This window comes from Rhinatrema bivittatum, chromosome 13 (genome assembly GCF_901001135.1).
Source record: "Rhinatrema bivittatum chromosome 13, aRhiBiv1.1, whole genome shotgun sequence".
Lineage (NCBI taxonomy): Eukaryota > Metazoa > Chordata > Amphibia > Gymnophiona > Rhinatrematidae > Rhinatrema > Rhinatrema bivittatum.
Window position 1 is genome coordinate 26,398,175 of NC_042627.1, and position 20,770 is coordinate 26,418,944.

At 42.8% G+C, this 20,770-nt stretch overlaps 1 protein-coding gene across 5 annotated transcripts in view; it reads left to right on the forward strand.

Annotated features, from left to right (window-relative positions):
* DAPK2 (death associated protein kinase 2) overlaps positions 1-20,770 on the forward strand; it is a 157,147-nt gene that overhangs the window by 61,791 nt on the left and 74,586 nt on the right. The gene's annotated exons all lie outside the window — the stretch shown is intronic.

The following is a 20,770-nucleotide window of genomic DNA, read 5'->3' on the forward strand; positions in this document are numbered from 1 at the left end:
ACTATTTACATCCATTATATATATCGTGTGTGTGTATGTGTAAATATGTAACTATATCATCTATCTATCTATCCATATATATATATATTTATATACACACACTTATTAGCAGTGGTATGAGTGGACGCATGGTATAGGGCATGCTGAGCATGCTCAGAGTGCCTAGTCAAAGTTTCTAAAGAGGGACCCAGCATCCAGCTGGGTCTCTCTTCAGTCTCTGCTTTTCCGCGGAGCTATGAGCCTCACAGTTGATTGAGCTCTTCAAAATGTGTGGCTTTTTATCCTAGTGGAAAACATCTTTTTCACGTTTTCATGATTTTTTCCTCTCTCTCTCTGTCGCTGGGTCCCTCTCGGTGCCTTCCCATAGTGTCCCCAATCAGGGTTTTTGATGTCTTCTGGTAAGTTTACTTTTGCGGTCAATTCCCCCGTGATGGCGGTGCCTCTGTGCCAGCTGGTCATTGACATCCGCCGCCACTGTTCCATCCTTCAGCCCTTTTGTTTTGCTCTGTCTTGGCCACGTCCGGTTTTCGCTGATGCCCCAAGTGCCTGCAGACCATATTGATCACCGATCCACATGATGTCTGCATCCGCTACCTGGAGGCATCGCATGACATCCGGGGTTGCCACTTGTGCGACCAGATGACCCTAAAGGAACTTCGACTTGATAAGATGGAGTACCTCTTTGGGTTGAAGAAGTCTGACCCATCACTGTTGGCATTGGTGGCATCGGCACCTAAGGACCTTGGAGCCTCACTGATGGACACCTCACCATCAACATCAGCAGGACTGTTGGCTTAGTAAAAGTCGCTGGTGGACAGGGGCGCTGGAGACAGACCACTGTCGATCTCCTCCAGATAGAGGATGCCAGATTCATTGTTTTCAACCTTGGCACTGGGGAAAGACCAGGCCAAGCATCGTGGGAAGACCAAGAAGCATCGGCACCAGTCTCAGACAATGCATGGTACCAGGCATGGGGATGCACTGGCTTTTGCTGCGATGCCCTCGAAGCAACCCCTTGGCAAGGAGCACCATTCCTCCATTGATGCCCGGGGTATGAGTGTTGCGTTCCCCAGCCGAGGCAGACCCGTAGCCGGGTTCACTCACCCATGACACTAGGCCTCCAGAGCTGGCCCAACCTTCTTGGCGGCAGTGGGCAGTCGCCTCCATGCCCATGCTCCTCCTGTGCTCCCGGGATCCTCCTGAGCCATGACAAGTTCCTCCGGGACCGACCAAGCATCCCCACATGCAGCACGAGGAGATGCTGCCACCTCCTCCTCTTCGGCCTGTTGGCCCTAGATGCGCACGTATGCATCTCTCTGGGATTTAAAGGGGCCGTGGCAGGAAAGTCTCCCATGGCCCCAGGTGATGACATCAAGCGGCTCCACTATATAAGGTATGCATGTACCTTTTGCTTTGAAAATCAGTGGTAAGTCTGCAAGTGAAAAGTACCCACGGGCTTTCTTGCCTTTGAAAACTACCTTTACAATGAATCAGAAAACGTTAAATTACACAGCAATTAACAATGACCAGACTTCTAGCTCATAGTCCAGGTTATCATGTTATTTGCTAGCTGTTAAGGTGACCCTTTTGAATAGTCTGCTAAGGTGTAAGATACACACACATATGAAAGATGTGCGTAGTTTGCACCTGCTGCTTGTGTGGATGGCCGGGCGGGGGCCAAAATGGTGAACATAAGAATTGCTATATGGTGTCAGACCAAGGATTCATCAAGTGCAGTATCCTGTTTCCAACAGAGGCCAACCCAGTCACAAGTACCTGGCAAGTACCCAAACATTAAATCTCAAGCTACTATTGCTTATTAATTAATAGCAGTTTATGGATTTTTTCCTCTAGGAACTTATCCAACCCTTTTTTAAACCCAGTTACACTATCGTAACCACATCCTCTGGCAATGAATTCCAGAGCTTAACTATTTATTTATTTATTTATTTATTTATTTATTTAATTCTTTTATATACCGACCTTCATGACAATTGTCATATCAAATCGGTTTACATGGAACTAGGGGATAACACTCTTAACAACCATTTAACAATAGAGTAAACAGAAGAGGCAAAGTTACATTTAACAAGGAGATCAAACTTGGGAATAGAAGAAAAAGAAAGGAAAGAGAGACAACCCTTAAGGCTATGCACTGAGTGAAAAAGAATTTTCTTTGATTTGTTTTAAATGAGCTACTTGCTAACTTCATGGAATGCTCCCAAGTCCTTTGTTATCTGAGAGAGTAAATAACCGATTTACATTAACTTTTTCAAGTCCTTTCATGATTTAGTAGACCTCTATCATATCCTCCCTCAATCGTCTCTTCTCCAAACTGAACAGCCCTAACTTCCTTAGCCTTACCTCATAGGGCAGCTGTTCCATCATTTTGGTCACTCTTCTCTGCACTTTCTCTAGTGCAACGATATCTTTTTTGAGATGCGGCGACCAGAATTACACACAGTATTCAAGATGCGGTCTCACCATGGAACGATAGAGGCATTATGACATCCATCGTTTTATTTGCCATTCCCTTCATAATAATTCCTAACATTCTATTTGCTTTTTTTGATCACCACAGCACACTAAGCCAACAATTTCAATGTATTATCCACTATGATGCCTAGATCTCTTTTCTGGGTGGTAACTCCTAAGATAGAACCTAACATTGTATAACTACAGCATGGATCATTTTTCCCTATATGCATAACTTTGTATTTGTCCACGTTAAATTTCATCTGCCATTTGGAAGCTCAATCTTCTGGTCTTGCAAGGTCCTCCTGTAATTTATCACAATTCGCTTGAGATTTAACTACTCTGCATAATTTTGTGTCATCCGCAAATCTGATCACCTAACTCGTCATACCCATTTCCAGAACATTTATAAATATATTAAAAAGCACTGGTCCAAGTACAGATCCCTGAGGCACTCCACTGTTTACCCTTTTCCACTGTGAAAACAGACCATTTAATCCTACTCTTTTTTAACCAGCTTGCAATCCACAAAAGGACATCGCCTCCTATCCGCTGACTTTTTAGTTTTCTTAGAAGCCTGTCATGAGGGACTTTGTCAAACGCCTTCTGAAAATCCAAATACACCACATCTACCGATTCACTTTTGTCAACGTGTTTATTCACCCCTTCAAAAAAAATGTAGATTTGTGAGGTAAGACTTCCCTTGGGTAAATCCATGCTGACTGTGTCCCATTAAACCATGCCTATCTAAATGTTCTGTGATTTTATTCTTTGTAACAGTTTTCATGATTTTTTCCCGGTCTGTAGGCACATTTTGAAAATTGAATGATTGCATGCTCTTTACGTCCCATGACACAATCTTAGGAGCATCTCTTTGTAACCCGGCTAATAGCCTGTTTGCTGTAGAAGCCCACACATACTTTTACCTGGGCAGAAGTGGAGGGCGACATTCAACAATGCTAATTCGCCTGAGTATACTGCTTTACCTGGGTAAACAGCTTTGAAAATTGCCTTCCACAGTGACATAGTTTGATTCTAGTAAAAAGTGAAAGTGAGGCAGAGCGCTTTCTCAGAGTTTCTCTGTGTTTGCCTGTCACTGTGCTCTGTTCCTTAGCTCATGCCTAGAGGACCATTAGATTTTGTTCAAACATGGAACTTTTTCCCATTGATAGCCCCCTCCTAGGCAGTTCGTATTTAAATATAAAGGTTCCCGGCCTTCCTCTGAACAAACACCTAACCGATCTGATTTTCAGGATATCAGTAAGGAATGGGCATGACAGCTTTGCTGACATTGGCGACTCGGTGTAAAGAGATCCGTCTCAGGCCTGTTCGGGCTGGATGTCCTGAAATCCAGACTGGTTAGGTGTGCCTCTAGGACAGGGCTGGGAGCCTGATCCAGACAGAGGCCCTGCAAGATTTGTTAGTTCTCTCTCTCTCGCTCACTCTCTCCTCATCCTATCTGAGAATTTACCACACGGGCGTGCTTAGACTGCAGTCTCACGAGTGCGCTGCTATTTCTGGAACAAACAGCGCCGATGCTGAATCGTTTTCACCCGCCGGCCTTCTTGCCTTGGTATATATTAGGGACAAACTAGCACAAAGCACTTGATGCTGTAGAAGTGGTAAAGTACTATAAGTGGTGAGGTAAGCACAGTGCAGTGATTTGAATAAAGGAAACTGAGAGCAAATGATGAAAATGTAGAGTAGTTCTAGAAATATTTCTTTTACTTTCCATCCTGGATTCTGCACTGTTTGTGGATGCAGAATGGCTTTGTTATCGATGCCAGGCCACCATCAAAAGCAAAGAACTACAAAAAAAAAAAAAATGCCCCTGAAAACGATCCAAGTTTTTGTCGACTTTTTTGTCTGCAGCTGTTGGAAATGGACATCCTGGTAGGACTGTAGAGCACGGTACAATGCTCTTTCTGCGTTATTGGATTTGGACTTAGATTTAATTACTCGCTTTTTCCAAGGGATGGAAAAAATATAGTTTGTAGAATTAATAGCAGGTAGAGCAGGTGGTGGTAGGGCCGCAAGCAGGAGTTTTCTATGTATAGCAGATTTTATTTAGGCTTCCCAGCTTGCAGCATTAGATCAAGGGAGCTCTTTAATCAGCATCTCTAGCCATCGAAGCTGCTGCAAGGAGCTGAACCTGTATCTGAAGGTCTGGTAGCCAGGAGGGGGTCAGGGCAGCATTTGGATGTAAAAGAAAGTCATGAATAATACAAAGATTTAAAGCAGCAGTGCCTCCCACTTGTAACAGAATTAAAATTTGCGGTACGTAGGAGACAGTTTATTGTAATGAAGAAACAGAATGGAACTACCCAGATATTTCTTCTGTTGAATGTTGCAGAATTTTTTGTAAGCCCTTGGCCTTGCTGTTCCTCCACCTCTCATTCTTCCCATGTGCTTGTGATGCCTCTTCAGTACCACCTAGTTGGTGGTTAAGAGCATGACGAGGACCATTCCAATGGCTCAGCTGGTGGTGTTGTGCTGTTTGATTCCCAGACCCAGCTTTAGCTCCCCAGGTCAGCTGGCATCGTTCGCAGACTCTGGAGGTGGGAGGAGTCCCAGCCATTCCTCACTGGTGATGTCTACTACTGGAACTAGGAATCATGTATACCGGGCTCCGGCCAAGGACTGTCCGTACTGAGCTGGCTATATTAATAAATAAGGAGAAATACCATGGGTATTTGCAAAGAAAAGCTTATGGCACCATTGTCCAATAGCCTCCAGTTTTGATTGCACTGGAAGCCCAAAGGAACAAGAGGAAGCTGCCCAGCCAAAAAAAAAAACCAAAAAACAAATGCAGTTTCAAATAAAGAGCAAGACCAGAAGCAGAGACAGAGGAAGTAGGAAATAAGAACCTGCCAGTCAGGTTTTCAGCTCCCACTTAATTCTGCTCCAACTTCATTTTTTTTCTAAAGTAATTACATTAATCAATGCAATTCTACTTCCTCCCCGCGATATGAGTTGTTCTCCTATCCACAACAAAGTTGCATTTTTCTATGTTTAGTTCACACCACATAAACAAATCACGCTGCTTCAGTTAAGACTTATAGCGTGTCCATTTTTTTTTTTTGAGGTACTGCAGTTGCCCAGGAATGCAGTGATCGTGTTTTATTCTGAGATATTTGTTGAATTTTGCCCTTATCACTTTTACAGTATGAAATGTATTATTTTTAATTTTCAGATGCTTTCTTGTGTTCTTTTGCCTACGAGTCTCCAAGTTCTGTATTTAAGTAGAGGCCTTCCTAGCAGAAATGCAGATGCTCATGTTGCCGAGTCTGACTGGGGGACTAGCGAGATACTTCCTGCTGGGGATGGCTCATGCATGGGCCGCTGGTGTTCTGCATGTGGCAACTTGAGAAATCATGTGCAGACATGCATGAGCCCACCTTATAGGGAGCAGGTGCTAATGTACCCAAGTCTACTTTGATGTAAGGTAACACATGTTTTTGCCAACTTCCTTATGCAGGCTCTTTTAAAATTACCCTCCTAAGGTTATAGAGGACAATTTTCAAAGTCATTTACGGGGGTCAAAGCAATTTATGTGACTGAATTTTTGCTTCTGATAATTGCCCTTCCTCATTGCCGCTAAAAGTATTCACGGTGCCCCCCAATGCTCATACTTTTAGCCGCGGTTATAGGGAGGCATTCCTGGGGTCAGGTTTAGGTCAGGGGAGGCAAATAATGCACCCAGCTGGCATTGTCAGCTCTTTGTGTGGTGTTCTCCATGAAAAACATCAGGAGCAGCCCATGAAACGTTTTGTGCTTTCGCTTTGAATCTTGGGTTAAAAAGTTACCCCGCTGGCTTTGTCCCGTTGCAGGCAGTTTGAAAATTGCCTCCTTAATATTGTGGGGCTCCCGATTCAGTAATGGAAAGAAGGCCTTGCCCTTCTGGGATGTCTGTCCTGGAGTCATGCCGCGCGCAGGGCGTGCCCTTCTGATTTGGGTTGTGCTCCGCATGCAGCCTCCCGAGATGCGGCCACACCCAGGATCCCCGTGTCAGACCCTTTCAGGTTAGAAATAACATTAAACGCAGTCATCCTTCTTCCATAAACAAAAGTTCTTTCATAGGCGTGGCATCTGAACTAATAATCTTGTGCAATTATAGAGGTAAAGCAACCACAATAAAAAGGAATAGCTGCTGATTATAGGAATTAGTGAAGGCATGGCTGTCCCACCATGCTCAGTTTCCTATGGAATTTAGCTCCTAGCACCAGCACAAGGCAACCTTTGCCGTGTGCTTGAAGACATGGAGCTTGGCTTATGACGGGGCCGTGCAAGGTTATATTAGGTGCCCTAGACGAACCTTCAGCCTTAGGTCCTCCCCTTCCGCACACCCCTCACTATTAACTTTCAGACCCATAGGCCACCGGCTTTGAGATTGTTCTAATTAGACTCTACAGTCGTGATCATCCCACCAGCACCCCTGCCAGAACAATCCTGCGATACAGGGGAGGACAGCTTTCAAAATCCATTTACATGGGTAAATACAGATTTACTTGGGGGAAAAGGGCTTTTAAAAAAAAATTCCCACTCTAAAAGTGCCTCAAAGTATGCCCGGTTCAAAGTGAAGACATGTTTATACCTTCCTTTTGAGAACTGGTGCAGAGACCACGACTTCGAATCAAAATTTCCCCATCTCTCCCCCCCCCCCCCCCCCCACTTTTAAATATTAAACTTTGTTTTAGAAATGATGTCACAGTGCCTGTGATTTTTGGGGGGTAAACTGCAAAATAAACCCATACAATTTATAAATGAAAAATCTCTGGCTGAACTGGAATGCTGAAAGTGGTCAGAGTTGGCTTCGATGGCTCGGCATCTTTGTAAACGTCAAGCTCTTGAGGAAGATTTGATTCGAAACGCGGACTATTTTGAGCTCTATAGCTGGCGGGTTTTTTTTGGACTGAGATGCCATGAATTAAAAGTTGTTTTTAACTGCATGTTTAAAAATGAATAAGTAGCAGAAAAGCCTGGGTTTCTTTAACTCGGTACCAGAGGATATGAGGGTATGAAACGACCAACTGTTTCTGTTTCCTCCCATGTATAATCATAGTCCTTTTCATTTTCATTAGGGTACTTTGTTTTCAGTTTAAACCAACTTTCGCCCAGAAATTCCTGGATTTTTTCCAAAAATGACAATCAATATCAACCGATTTTCACCCTAATTTTAGGCTGATTAAAGAGCAGCTCCTGAGTTAAGGATGTCTCAAAGCCTCTGATAACTGTTGGGAGCCATTGGGAACCAAAGCACGGGCAGTATTTTAAACCTCAGTGAAAGCGCTCTCCCTCCAGCTGTGTGCATTATTTACCTCCCCTTGTTTTCAAGTCCCGCCTCCCCTCCCCCTCCCCCTCCCCCTTCCCCTCAGCAGCCAAAGTGCCTGCTGCTTGGTGCAGCATTTGACATGGGCCATGCCCGCCAGAAGCACTTCCTGGCAAACTCCCTGGCCCCACAAAAATGTGCGGTGCTGCAGAGTCTGGAGGGAAGCCCGGAGCCACCACTTGTAAGGATAAATGCTGTTGCAGTGGGGAGGGAAAGAGGGAGACTTTCATTGGGGGTGTGGGGACAGAAAGGGACTTGCTAGGCAGGGAAAGGGAGTAGAGATAGTGGGTGAGCGGGAGAATCTACTTAATACTGTTTTATTTTCCTGGCTTCTGTCCATCAAAATAAATTCAGAAATTTACCCACAATAATGAGTCACATTTTTTCACAACCAGTGGAACCAATGTGATAAAGCGGCTGCACTATATCTACAAGGTAAACCAAAGATAACTCTGGCAGCCATATTCTGCATGACATGGAGTTGATAAGTGCTCTTCTTAGGAAGACCCAAAAACAAACTATTACGAGTAATCTAACAATGGCAGCACTTAAGCCTGGATGACACATTTAACAAGAATTCATGGTTATCTGCTGTCCCTCAATCTGTTCAATATTTACCTCATGTCCCTTATGGTTATTGTAAGAAAATTTTAACTTAAAGTTTACATTTATGTATTGCCTCTCGTTTTGCCTTTTGTTGGGGCCGTAATCTATGTGATATTTTGGTGGCCTCCGATCTCCCGTCAACTACAGCTAGCTTGTCTGGTATGGGTCATCACCCATGTGGTACTTGCCAAACTTGTTCACGGTCCAGTTTTAAACACCCGATCACGAATAAAGAGTATCGCTTTTCTTTTTCCTCAGATTGCAATACTGTACTTTCTTTAGAATAAACACACCTCTGTGTGATTCTTTGTCCATGCCCCTTCTTGTATGTTGACAAGACCATCTATGATGTTCGCACTCGTATTTCAGAGCACTGCAGTTGTTTGCACTGTCAACGTGAGGAGGTCCCACTTATGTCACACTGGGCACATGCATGTCATACCTTACATGAGTTACTTTTTTTTTTGTCATTGATAGGGTCATCCCCCATCATAGAAGAGGTGACTTTGCGAACACCTTTTTGCAAAAAGAGCAGTATTGGGTTTTCTACCTTCAGTCCCTTTATCCTGCTGGGTTGAACCAGGAAATTGAGTGGACTCTGTTCTATTAGTTTTTTTCATTATCCTTCTTTATCTGATTTTCTGCAATTTTCTTGATGTATGTGTGTATGTATTTCACTTACAATTTTCTGATTCTGTTTTCATTTTTGTATAATCTTTATGCTCAGTGTTTTTGATACATTATTGGTTTCTGTATTCACATACAATGCCGCTTGCTTACAGAGTTGTTGCTTTTTGCTTGGTCAGTTTTGAAAGTCTCCGATTGGTGGTTATGGATATGATTCTTTGGCACCTTATGTCAAAGATATGTATCCTACCCCTCTGTATGGCATCTCTCTTTACTCTGACACTGTATACAGACTAATGCACTTTCATTGTTTGCTGACAAAAGCAGGTATAATTTATTTGTTCTCTTTCCTGGTGGTTATGGAAGTTACATTAGGTATGTTGGTTTTACACAATTTTTTGTTCTTTTCTAGTGATCTGTCCCTCCCAATAAGCATGTCTGCAAAACACATATGTGTTAGGCAATAAACCATTTTCCATGCATTCTGAGAATATCAGTGTTTTAAGGATTGAATAAACCATTTTGGACATTGAAAAGGTTTTCTGCCTTGTTCAAGAATTTATTTCTGAATTTTGGACTATGAAACATTTGAATGTGATTGCCACACTATTACTTGCTTTACTTTACATATTGTCTTGCCAACATTAGGCACCTGGGAAAGAACAACAGTGCTCCTCAGTCAGCGCCTTGAGTTAGTATCAAACTGGATGATTAACAACTGACTTCAGATAGACAGGGATAAAATGGAGATCCTATGAAGGGCAATTCACCATGATCAGATAATGCTCCCCACATGTATCTTGAATGATGTGACTCTGCTCCCACAACATGAAGTTAAAAGCTAAGGAGTCATCCTTGACTCTGCTGTGACCAAGGGGAGCCAACAAAGAAAGCATTTCTGATGCCTTCAAATGGTGAAACAATTACACCATTTTCTGCTGCCAACTGATCTCAAGAAGTCATGCAGTCAGTACTCGTACACTTGGAATACTGTAATGCCATCTGTATGGGCTTCCTAAAAAGGCAATGCACAAACTACAGATACTCCAAAATGTTGCTGCCAGAACAATCGCAGGAAATGGGAACAGGCCCTCTCTTCCGTAATTGCTCTATAAGTAGCCTCCGGTTACTTTTCCTGTCAAATTTGAAATTCTGTCCCTCACGTTCAAGGCACTGAAGGGCATTGGCTCAACTTTTCTGACTGGAAGATAAGAAGGGCATGATCCCTTCCCAAAAAAATCTGTGATCAAGCCAAAATCAACAGGTGTCTGCTTCGGCCCTCAAAATACAATGTAACCCCTGGGCGGGACGGATCCTTGAGCTGACACCAGAGGCACATAGGAATAAAAGAGATGGTGACCCCTTTGTGCACACCGTCCTATTTCTCTCAGTCGCTCCACGGATAGCTTACGTTCTGAGTTCCTGGGCTCCCAGGTGGGAAAGAAGAATAATTCTAATACCCGTTTTGCAATCCAAGCTCTTCTCCGTCCTCTGTACACAGTACTGATAAGTATCACAGTCTTTCATCTAAACAACACACGGAGAAGCAGGGTGGTTTCCAGCTTCTTTTACTGATAGTTGATTAGATAACTGAAGAATATTTACAGTTTCAATTTGAGTTCACTTAAAGACAATAAATAATAAGACAGTAAGAAGGATACTAAACTTGTGACCTCACTTCTTTAATACCCACAGTACCTGAAATGCCGAAAAGTGGAATAAAAATAAATAAAATAACTTGGTAAAGTCTCTCTATTTCTTTGAGGCACTTTTTCAACACTTGATTTCTTTCTCTTCCCAGTTACTCCAACTACTCGGATTACTCAGATTTATCAGATTGCAGACAGTTCAGTCCTCTGTTCCAGTCCCAATTTTGTTTCCAGATTTCTTCCCACTGTAGGTGGTTGCAGTATAGTCCCAATACTTTCTCAGAACTTAGTCCTAGTTTAATACATTTCTTAAATCTTCTTAAATCCTTGAACTCCTTATGAATTACCTGGTGGGCACTTTTACTTTCACTTGTATCCTACTTAAGATAGCAGCAGCAAAGTTCTTCTTACCTTTAGTTCCTCCCCACTTTGTGTCCTCTAATTTCCTTCCCTTTATACCATTGGCAGGGATCCTTTCCTCCAGAACAATTCCTCTACACTTCCAGATTCTTTCAAGGTGAAAGACGCCACTCTCCCAAAGGTTTTGATTATTGAGTCCCGGGTACCAAGGGCCGTCGGCTCCCAATGGAACAAAAATAGTCTTTGAACCCAAAAAGGAGAAAAATCAAGCAAGAAACAGGCAGGTGGAATAAAACTTCTTTGCCTCAAAACAGAGGAGATAATCCAAAAAGACAGCTAATTTTAAAGTTGAAACTCCTCTGCATCAGGTTACTGTCAGGTCTGTCCTCTGAGGGAGAGATATCTCACTGCAGATCTTTCCTACCTCATTATCCAGCCTTGAATACAGGGATGCCCCAATCTACCGCAACAAGGGGGGCCAGGCTCTCACAGGGAATTCTCAAAAAATGGATTAAAAGAGTAAAAACACAGGCAGAAACAGGTCAGACGGGAGGCTGACCCCAAAAGGTCAGCCCGGCTGAGGATTTCAATCTATTGTTCACAATGACTCCAAGATCCTCTTCCTGGGTGGTGACTCCTAATACGGAACCCAGCATTCTGAACCTAGAGTTAGGATTTTGTTTTTTTTTTATCACTTTGCACTTGTCCAAATTGAATTTCATTTTCCATTGAAATAACCAGTCCCCCAGTCTCACAAGGTCCTTCTGCAGTGCCTCACAATCTGCTTGTGGCTCAACAGCTTTGAATAATTTTGTCTCATCTACAGATGTCATCACGTCATTTGTTGTTCCCCTTTCCAGATTATTTATGAATGTGTTAAACAGCATTGTTCCCGGTACAGATCCCTGAAGCTCTTCGCTATTTATCTTTCTCCACTGGGAGATAAATTAGATTCCAGAATACAGATATAATAATTATCTCAATGGGTGAGGTCTGTAGTCATTCTTCATTCAAACTGCATGGTGAGAGCTTGCTTAAAGTGGAAGTCTACAAGATTTCCTTTTGGTTTTGACGCTACAATTTTCTCCTGCTCCTTTGTACTTCTAGCTCGGTTGGAACCAGGTCTGGAATCTGGCACCATGAGCCTTCATTCACAACTTCCTGAGGATTCCCTCCCCCCCCCTTTTTTTTTATATCCTCTCCCCACCCAGTCATTGTAGTGACAGTTGTTGTCCATTCAATAGTGCTCCTCCTGTAACCCCCTACAGTCATGGGCACTAAATTCAACCACTAGGTGCCACCATTGTGCTACGTCTAAGTCATCCCCAGCCCTGACTGGCCTGGGAAGTGAACCCCGGTGGCCAGCCACGGTGCAGTGCACAGCCCTACCACTGAGTCGCCTGGCTGGCCCACATTTCCCTTGTCAAGAGATAATTAATGCTAGCCAGCATTAATTAATTAATTCTATTCCAGCAGAAACAAAGCCCTGTGTAGCCAGGGCTTTCTTTCTGCTGGAATGCACTGGCACTTTTGTCCCCTTGCATCAGCCCCTGGGAAATGACAGGAAGGGGAGGGGTTGAATTATGGAGCAGAGAAGTTGTTCTGTGCGCTGATTTGTCCCCTCTAGCCTCACCCTCTCCGCTCCTGCTTCCTGCATGCTGCTTGGGAAGCGTGGGATTGGGACAGGAAGTAGTGGGTTGTTCCCTGCGGAGTGAGATTCTGAGCACTGAGAATTAGGGCATGAGCCCTATGTTCCTATGCCACGGCTTTCTGCTCCTAATCCAGCTCCTTCCCCCTCAATGGTACCTTTTGCCTGACGAGGACACAGCAGCAGGCCTGCAGCTTTCTGTGCTCCTTGGACTCTGCTTCAGCTGCCAGTGGTAGCAGCACTGAATATCGGGTCCTGTATGAATATTGTGAATTCCAGTGCTTGGATCTCCAACCTGAACCTCACTAAAATCATTTTCTACTGGGTATTCCTGTCCTTTCTTTTAATCCTCCCTATGTGCTCCTTGATTGTTTTCTATTTCAATTTCCTTATTTTGTGCATCCTATGTGGGCACATAATTATGCAAATTACATTATTATGATAGCTGATGAAATCCCTAATGGTAAAAGCTTTATCTACATTGTTAAACCAATCCCTTTCATGTATCAAAAGAACAAGTTTTACAGTGGCCACTTTGATTAAAACCAGTTGATTTGAACGTGCAGTTTCTTTTTGCTCCTTCGGGCTTCTAGCATAAGTGGACCGATCTCCTTTCAGGCTACGGTGCTGTGAGCTCCATTTGGAATGACCTGAGGTTCCCCTCCCCTTCTCTCTTAGCCCGGTCATCACGTCCCCAATTCTTGGCCAGGGGCTATCTGCTGCAGCTCCCTCCAGACCCAGGGAATCGTGGGACTCTGTGGCTGTCTGCGAGGTGTCACTGCTAAGTAATGGCCGAAACTCTCCGTCTGCAGCATCCCCAGCCCCAGCCCGCTCAGGGAGCTGAGGACCTGCTCTGAGAATCACACCTAGCTCTGACCCATCGAGAGGTTTGGTTTTTTGGGATTTTTATTTTTAAACAGGTGCTGGGTAATTGCTAAACAATAACTGACATTTTTGTTCTCTTTTCTGTACATTATTAAAGGATTGTTTGGCAAAAACATTTTCAAATATTTATCACATTTCATTACTTTTTAATGACTGTTTAGGACAGATCTAATCTATGTTTCTCAATAAATGCTGCAATAAACCTTATGATCGAATGCTTTCTTGGTTTTAATAAGATGCTCTTATCGGGATTATATGCCCATTTTCTGACCTTATTCAACATAGTTACATAGTAGTTGATAGCAGAAAAAGGCCCATTGGCTCACCTAGTCTGGCCAGTTGTTTCTGTCCACACTGCCAAGGATTTATTCCAACTGCTTGCTGTAGAAGCTTGACTGCTTATAAAATATCACTCCTCATCCGGTCCATTTTTGTTTTCTTCTCCTTTGGTTCTATCTCCCCCACCATGCCACACCCCCTCTTCTCCCCGGCTAGATGAGCATATAGACTCTCATACTTAATCCAGCACCCACCTCTCCCCTCCCATTTCTTACATGCAAATGTTGTAATTTCGGCTGTCAGAAAAGATATGCGCCTGCCTGGGGCACCACACCACCGTCTCTGTTGTCACTACAGCAAGGGGCTGAAGCAAGCTCCTGTGCAGCCGCATCATCAATGGGGGACACCCCCACCAGGCGTGCTGGTTATCCTGGTGACTGCCCTGGTGGTAATGATCTAAACAACTACCAAAACTAGAGAGACTGTTGCCCATTTCTTCCTGCCTCCACTGCAGAGATATATAATAGCTGCCAATCATAGAATCATGACTATTTGTAGGCCATCATGCCTTACGTAATCAGTTTTTGTTTTCTTTCTTGAATATAAATTATAAATAAATTAATGAGAATACAAGATCCCATTCTTAATCCGACACCCAACCCCCATGTTTTACATCCAAGTGAAGAGCTACCAAAAACTAGAGAGGGTGTTTCCTAATTATCTAGCCATCTAGCCATCCATGACCAACCAATAGGTTTTTGGGGCATTGTAGCCTGTTGCCGCTATCCTTGTTACCCTATGGACTATTTGGTTGTGCTTCCTTTATTCACCTTTTCTTTAGTCTCTCCCCTCTGCTCCTGAGGGACTTAAGGATGGGTTGTTTGCAGTACTGTAAACTTTCAGCCTTTATCCTACCACTCATAGAATACGACCGCAAACAGGCCCATCCAGCCTGCCCCATCCCCCTCCCAGTGCAGTGTCCCAAAACTCTGCAGATCTCCAGTCTCCCTTCTACTTTCTTGCCACTAGGTTTCTTTTATGCTTATCCCATACATTCTTGAATTTCCTTACTGTTTGGTTTTTTTTGCATCCACCACCCATTCTGTGAAGACATTTTTCCTGATGTAGGTTCTGAGTCTAACCTCTCCCCCTTCCCCACCCACGGAGCTTCATACAGTAACCTCTTGTTTTAGAGCATTTTTTCCTTTGAAAAGATTCTAAGTCTGTAAGTCAAATTCAGGGGCCAAGTCCCTTTGTACTTGGGTGGAGCTGTGAGGAGCTTTCCTATTGTCCTGACTTCTCCATGAACTGTCTGAGATCGCTTTCTGTGCATTGGGTTGACTGTGGAGAGAGAGGTTAACAGATGGACAATAAAAGCTGAAGCCTTGGCAATAGCATTATAGCTCATACGTTTCAAACATGTACTGATTTGACTGCTTTTTTCGGTGCGATCTTGTGTCCAGTGAATGTAATCACACAAAAGGGCCAGCATTCTAATCCTTTCTTGAGTCTGTAATCGTATATCCAGCTGCCTCTGTTGAAATTACAATGAAGCTGGAGTATGCTGGAATGCCATTAAGCATTGTTAAAGCTGTGCTACCATTGATTATTTCTTCATGGGGTATCAGTTGATGTGTTAAATGGTTTTGGCACATAGTGACATTACACAGGCTGACAAATCATGGGGTTTTAGAACCTTTGTATAAAAATATCAGAAGTTCTTGCCAATTATATTATTTTATGAAACTCGTCTGCAATTCTCCCATATCAGAGAAGGTTTTCATGGGTGATGATTCAGATAGACTGAACCAAATCACAGTGAACCTAGAAGATGTGGTAGGCCTGATTGACAAACTGAAGAGTAGTAAATCACCTGGACCGGATGGTATACACCCCAGGGTTCTAAAGGAACTCAAAAATGAAATTTCAGGCCTATTAGTAAAAATTTGTAACCTATCATTAAAATCATCCATTGTACATGAAGACTGGAGGATAGCTAATGTAACCCCAATATTTAAAAAGGGCTCCAGGGGTGATCCGGGAAACTACAGACCGGTTAGCTTGACTTCAGTGCCAGGAAAAATAGTGGAAATTGTTCTAAGCATCAAAATCACAGAACATATAGAAAGACATGGTTTAATGGAACAAAGTCAGTATGGCTTTACCCAAGGCAGGTCTTGCCTCACAAATCTGCTTCACTTTTTTGAAGGAGTTAATAAACATGTAGATAAAGGCGAACCAGTAGATGTAGTATATTTGGATTTTCAGAAGGCGTTTGACAAAGTTCCTCGTGAGAGGCTTCTAGGAAAAGTAAAAAATCGTGGGATAGGTGGTGATGTCCTTTCGTGGATCACAAACTGGCTAAAAGACAGGAAACAAAGAGTAGGATTAAATGGACAATTCTCTCAGTGGAAGGGAGTGGGCAGTGGAGTGCCTCAGGGATCTGTATTGGGACCCGTACTTTTCAATATATTTATAAATGATCTGGAAAGAAATACGACAAGTGAGGTAATCAAACTTGCAGATGATACAAAATTGTTCAGAGTAGTTAAATCACAAGCAGATTGTGATATATTGCAGGAAGACCTTCTGAGACTGGAAAATTGGGCATCCAAATGGCAGATGAAATTTAATGTGGATAAGTGCAAGGTGATGCATATAGGGAAAAATAACCCATGCTATAGTTACACAATGTTAGGTTCCATATTAGGAGCTACCACCCAAGAAAGAGATCTAGGCATCATAGTGGATAACACATTGAAATCATTGGTTCAGTTTGCTGCGACAATCAAAAAAGCTAACAGAATGTTGGGAATTATAAGAAAGGGAATGGTGAATAAAACAGAAAATGTCATAATGCCTCTGTATCTCTCCATGGTGAGACCGCACCTTGAATACTGTGTACAATTCTGGTCGCCACATCTCAAAAAAGATATAGTTGCGATGGAGAAGGTACAGAGAAGGGCGACCAAAATGATAAAGGGAATGGAACAGTTCCCCTATGAGGAAAAGCTGAAGAGGTTAGGACTTTTCAGCTTGGAGAAGAGGCGGCTGAGGGGGAATATGATAGGTGTTTAAAATCATGAGAGGTCTAGAACGGGTTAATGTGAATCAGTTATTTACTCTTTCAGATACTAGAAAGACTAGGGGGCACTCCTTGAAGTTAGCAAGTGGCACATTTAAAACTAATCAGAGAAAGTTCTTTTTCACTCAGTGCACAATTAAACTCTGGAATTTGTTGGCAGAGGATGTGGTTAGTGCAGTTAGTGTAGCTGTGTTTAAAAAAGGATTGGATAAGTTCTTGGAGAAGTTTATTACCTGCTATTAATTAAGTTGACTTAGAAAATAGCCACTGCTATTACTAGCAACAGTAGCATGGAATAGACTTAGTTTTTAGGTACTTGCCAGGTTCTTATGGCCTGGCTTGGCCACTGTTGGAAACAGGATGCTGGGCTTGATGGACCCTTGGTCTGACCCAATATGGCATGTTCTTATGATATGTTAATGGTCGTATAGTAATGCACAAACAGAAATTATCTTGCAGTTTGTGGTGGATTTCTACTAGTATATTCATTTTATTTTCTATGCAGTATTTCACGGTGCATAATACACCTTTATTTTTTATAGTGTTAACTGTTTTATAGTGTTAACTGCTTCACTAGAAATATATTTTATAGGCAAAAGCCATATAATTGCGTCAGACTGGATTACTGTAAACAAATAAAACATTGTGTAAGTGGATTTTTAAGACCAATTTAGCATTGGCAGGCTGGGACAGATAAAGAATGCATGGTGCTTATATAGATGATTCCTTCCAAGCCATGCATGATACCAGAGGAGCTCAAACAAGATGAAGAGGCAGATAAAAGGTAAATGTTTTTGAAAACTGAGAAAACCCTTTAAAATATGAGAATTAAAAGATCAGTTTGCCAAAGTTCTTCTCCTTAACCATTAAAAAAAAAACATGTTAGACTGAATTCTACAGGTGATGGGAAACCTGGGAACTGACTACAAGGATGGGTTAACATGATGATTATCTAGAATTGTTATGGCATTCTAGGTGGAAGGTTCTATAATAGCTGAAGCCTGGATATCATGAGGTTGGATATTTATTCAATGCAAGTCAAACTTGTAGTCGAACATTCAAAAAGAAGCTCAAAACCTGGCTCTTCACAAAAGCCTTCACGTAGATGTCCATCCCGAGCCTTGTATCAGAGCCAATTTCACACGTCATGCTCCTATACGCTAGATATCTGATACCGCAACCATTTAATCGCATTATATAACTTATGATTTCTCCACTAGATGTACGTTTGCTGTTCTCATCCCTATTAAGTATGATGTTAATTAAGTTTACCGATGTTTATTTGTAATTCAAACAGTTTTGAAGCCTGTTCTCTGCCTGTTATCTACTATTTGTACGAAGTTAACCTTGTTATTTGTACCCTCTTGTTCGATGTAATTTCCTACTTTGGTTCTATGTAAACCGATGTGATATGTACTAGTACATGAACATCGGTATATAAAAAGCTTTAAATAAATAAAATAAAGAATGGAGCCAAGGATAAAACTCAACAGCATGTGACAAAGTGTCTGCTTGATATATAGATCCCAACAGACTTATTAAACAGTCTCAAACTTATCGCTTAGAAAAAAGATTTTAACAAACACCATCCTTCATAGGCACCCACCTGCAATGTGTGGAAAAATCATCACTAGTCATTGACTCAGAATATACACAATTTGAAAAAAAAAAAAAAGTTATCTCTCCCCTGAAAAATAATCCAAAATGCGTAACAACAAAACATCAACTTGATTGTGCCACCAACAAACATGAATTTCTTCCAAGGGGAACTCGAACTATAGTAGCAATAAAATCATGTACACAACATGACTCACCTGAGGAACAAACTAAATTAACAAAAATGTTGGGATCTTGATGATTTTGTTTGTAGTTGAGTAGATGGAACTTTCTAAAACTTGGGCAGAGCAATTTTCAAAAGATTTTACTTGGGTGATTAAACTGGCTGGGTGGTGTGGGAGGCTGAATGGATAGTTGGGAAAAAGGGTGCTAGCTGGATAGCTGAAGGGTGAGGAAGGTAGGCTGGGTGGGCAGCTTGGCTAACTGTGTGGAGGGACAGCTGGCTGGCTGGTTAACTAGGGAAAGAAGGGCTAGCTCTCTGGCTAACTGGAGAGTTTGTGAGGGGGAGGGGGCCTGGCTAGCTAGCTAGTTGGGGATGGGGGGATACATTTCATTGTATCTGAGTTCTATGGAGAGGCCTGCTCCTAGGGGACGATGATTCAGGGGTGGCTGCTTTCTCTGGGTGCCCCTTTGATGGAATGCTGCCTCTTGGTTGACTACGTGACTGAGCGTTGCCTCAGAGAGAGAGAGATGTCTGTCTGGATGGAGCAGTGCCCTTTGATTGCAGAGGGAAGAAAGAGTCAAGAGACCCTGCAGTTTTGGAGGGGTATTCTTGCCAACTCTGCCTTTAGACCCAGGCTTTGAATCTTTTGAATACCTATTAACATTTCTGTAGGTAAAAGTACAGGCGTTGTGAAAATACACACATGCTTTTAGCTACTATGCAAGGTGTCATTGTCACTCCGGGGAATAGAGTTACCTGTCAAGATCCCTTTGAAAATTGTTCTCCTTGAAGTCCATATTCAAAAGTTATTTGTCTAAATGGTGATTTTGGCATATTCAGCCACTTATCTGGCTAAATTCTGGATAAGTAGTTATCCATCTAGAATTGTAATTGGAAGGAGTTGAGTTAGCCAGATAAGGTATCCAGTTAACTCCAATATTCAGAGTTAGCCAGATAAACTTATCCGGCTAACTTTAAGATAGCCAAATATATTCAGCGGTGCAGCTGTGCTGCTGAAAATATGGCCTAAGTTAACCTGATAAGTTTATCAGGCTAACCAGCTGAGTTGCACAGCAGCTCAATATGTACCTCCCTGTGTCTTTGCTGGATTTTATTTTAATTCTTCCTGGGTTTTGGTGTGCACAGCAAGAGAAAGGCATTTTAAAGTTAAAATCGAAAATTGGCAGTAAGAAGGGTCAGACAATGAAGTCAAAGCTAAACAATCATAACAGAGCCCATTGGATCAAATTGTTCAAGATAGGTTTCAAGAGCAGAAGTTTGGTATCACAGTATATATAAGAAATGGTCACCGACAGAGAATGTGAATTTATTTGACAATATGAGAATGAGCCACAGTGAGTCAAAATAAGTTTGTTTAAAGTCATATTAAGCCTCAGTATATCTCTTGTTTGTGACCATGTGTCAGGTATTTTCTCTGTAGGTGCACATACCATGACAAGAAATCCTGTAAAATAATCAGCCGGATTTTAGTAGGCCTGCTCGCGTAAATCCCGGGGTTTAGGCGCATGGCCAGGTCTTACGTGCGCCGGGTGAATTTTCAAAGGGGCCTGGCCACACGCGTAAACCCTGGTACGTGCACAAATGCCGGGCTTTTTCAAAGGGCGGGGAGGGGCGGGATGTAGGCCGGCCGGGACAACGGCCATTAGCTGTTGTCCCGGGGAAGCGTGCGCCCGCAGCCGGCCGGCACGCGTAAATTACTTCTGCTCCCGAGGAGCAGCAAGTAATAAAACAAAAAAATTGAGCCAAGGTAGGTTAGGTTTAGGGGGAGGGGAGGGGGAGAGGAGAGGGGAAGGGGAAAGAAGGTTAGGCAGGGGATTAGGGAAGTTCCCTCCCAGTCCGCTCCATAATTGAAGCGGACTGGGAGGGAACTGGGGAAGGCCCGAATGAGTCGTTGCGCGGAGTTTGCATAAATTCACCCCCCCTTTGCACGTGCCACCCGCACATACATGCGCGGTTTAAAAACTCCAGCACACATGCACGCGGCCATCGAATTTTATAACGTGCATGCCAGCGCACACATGTTATA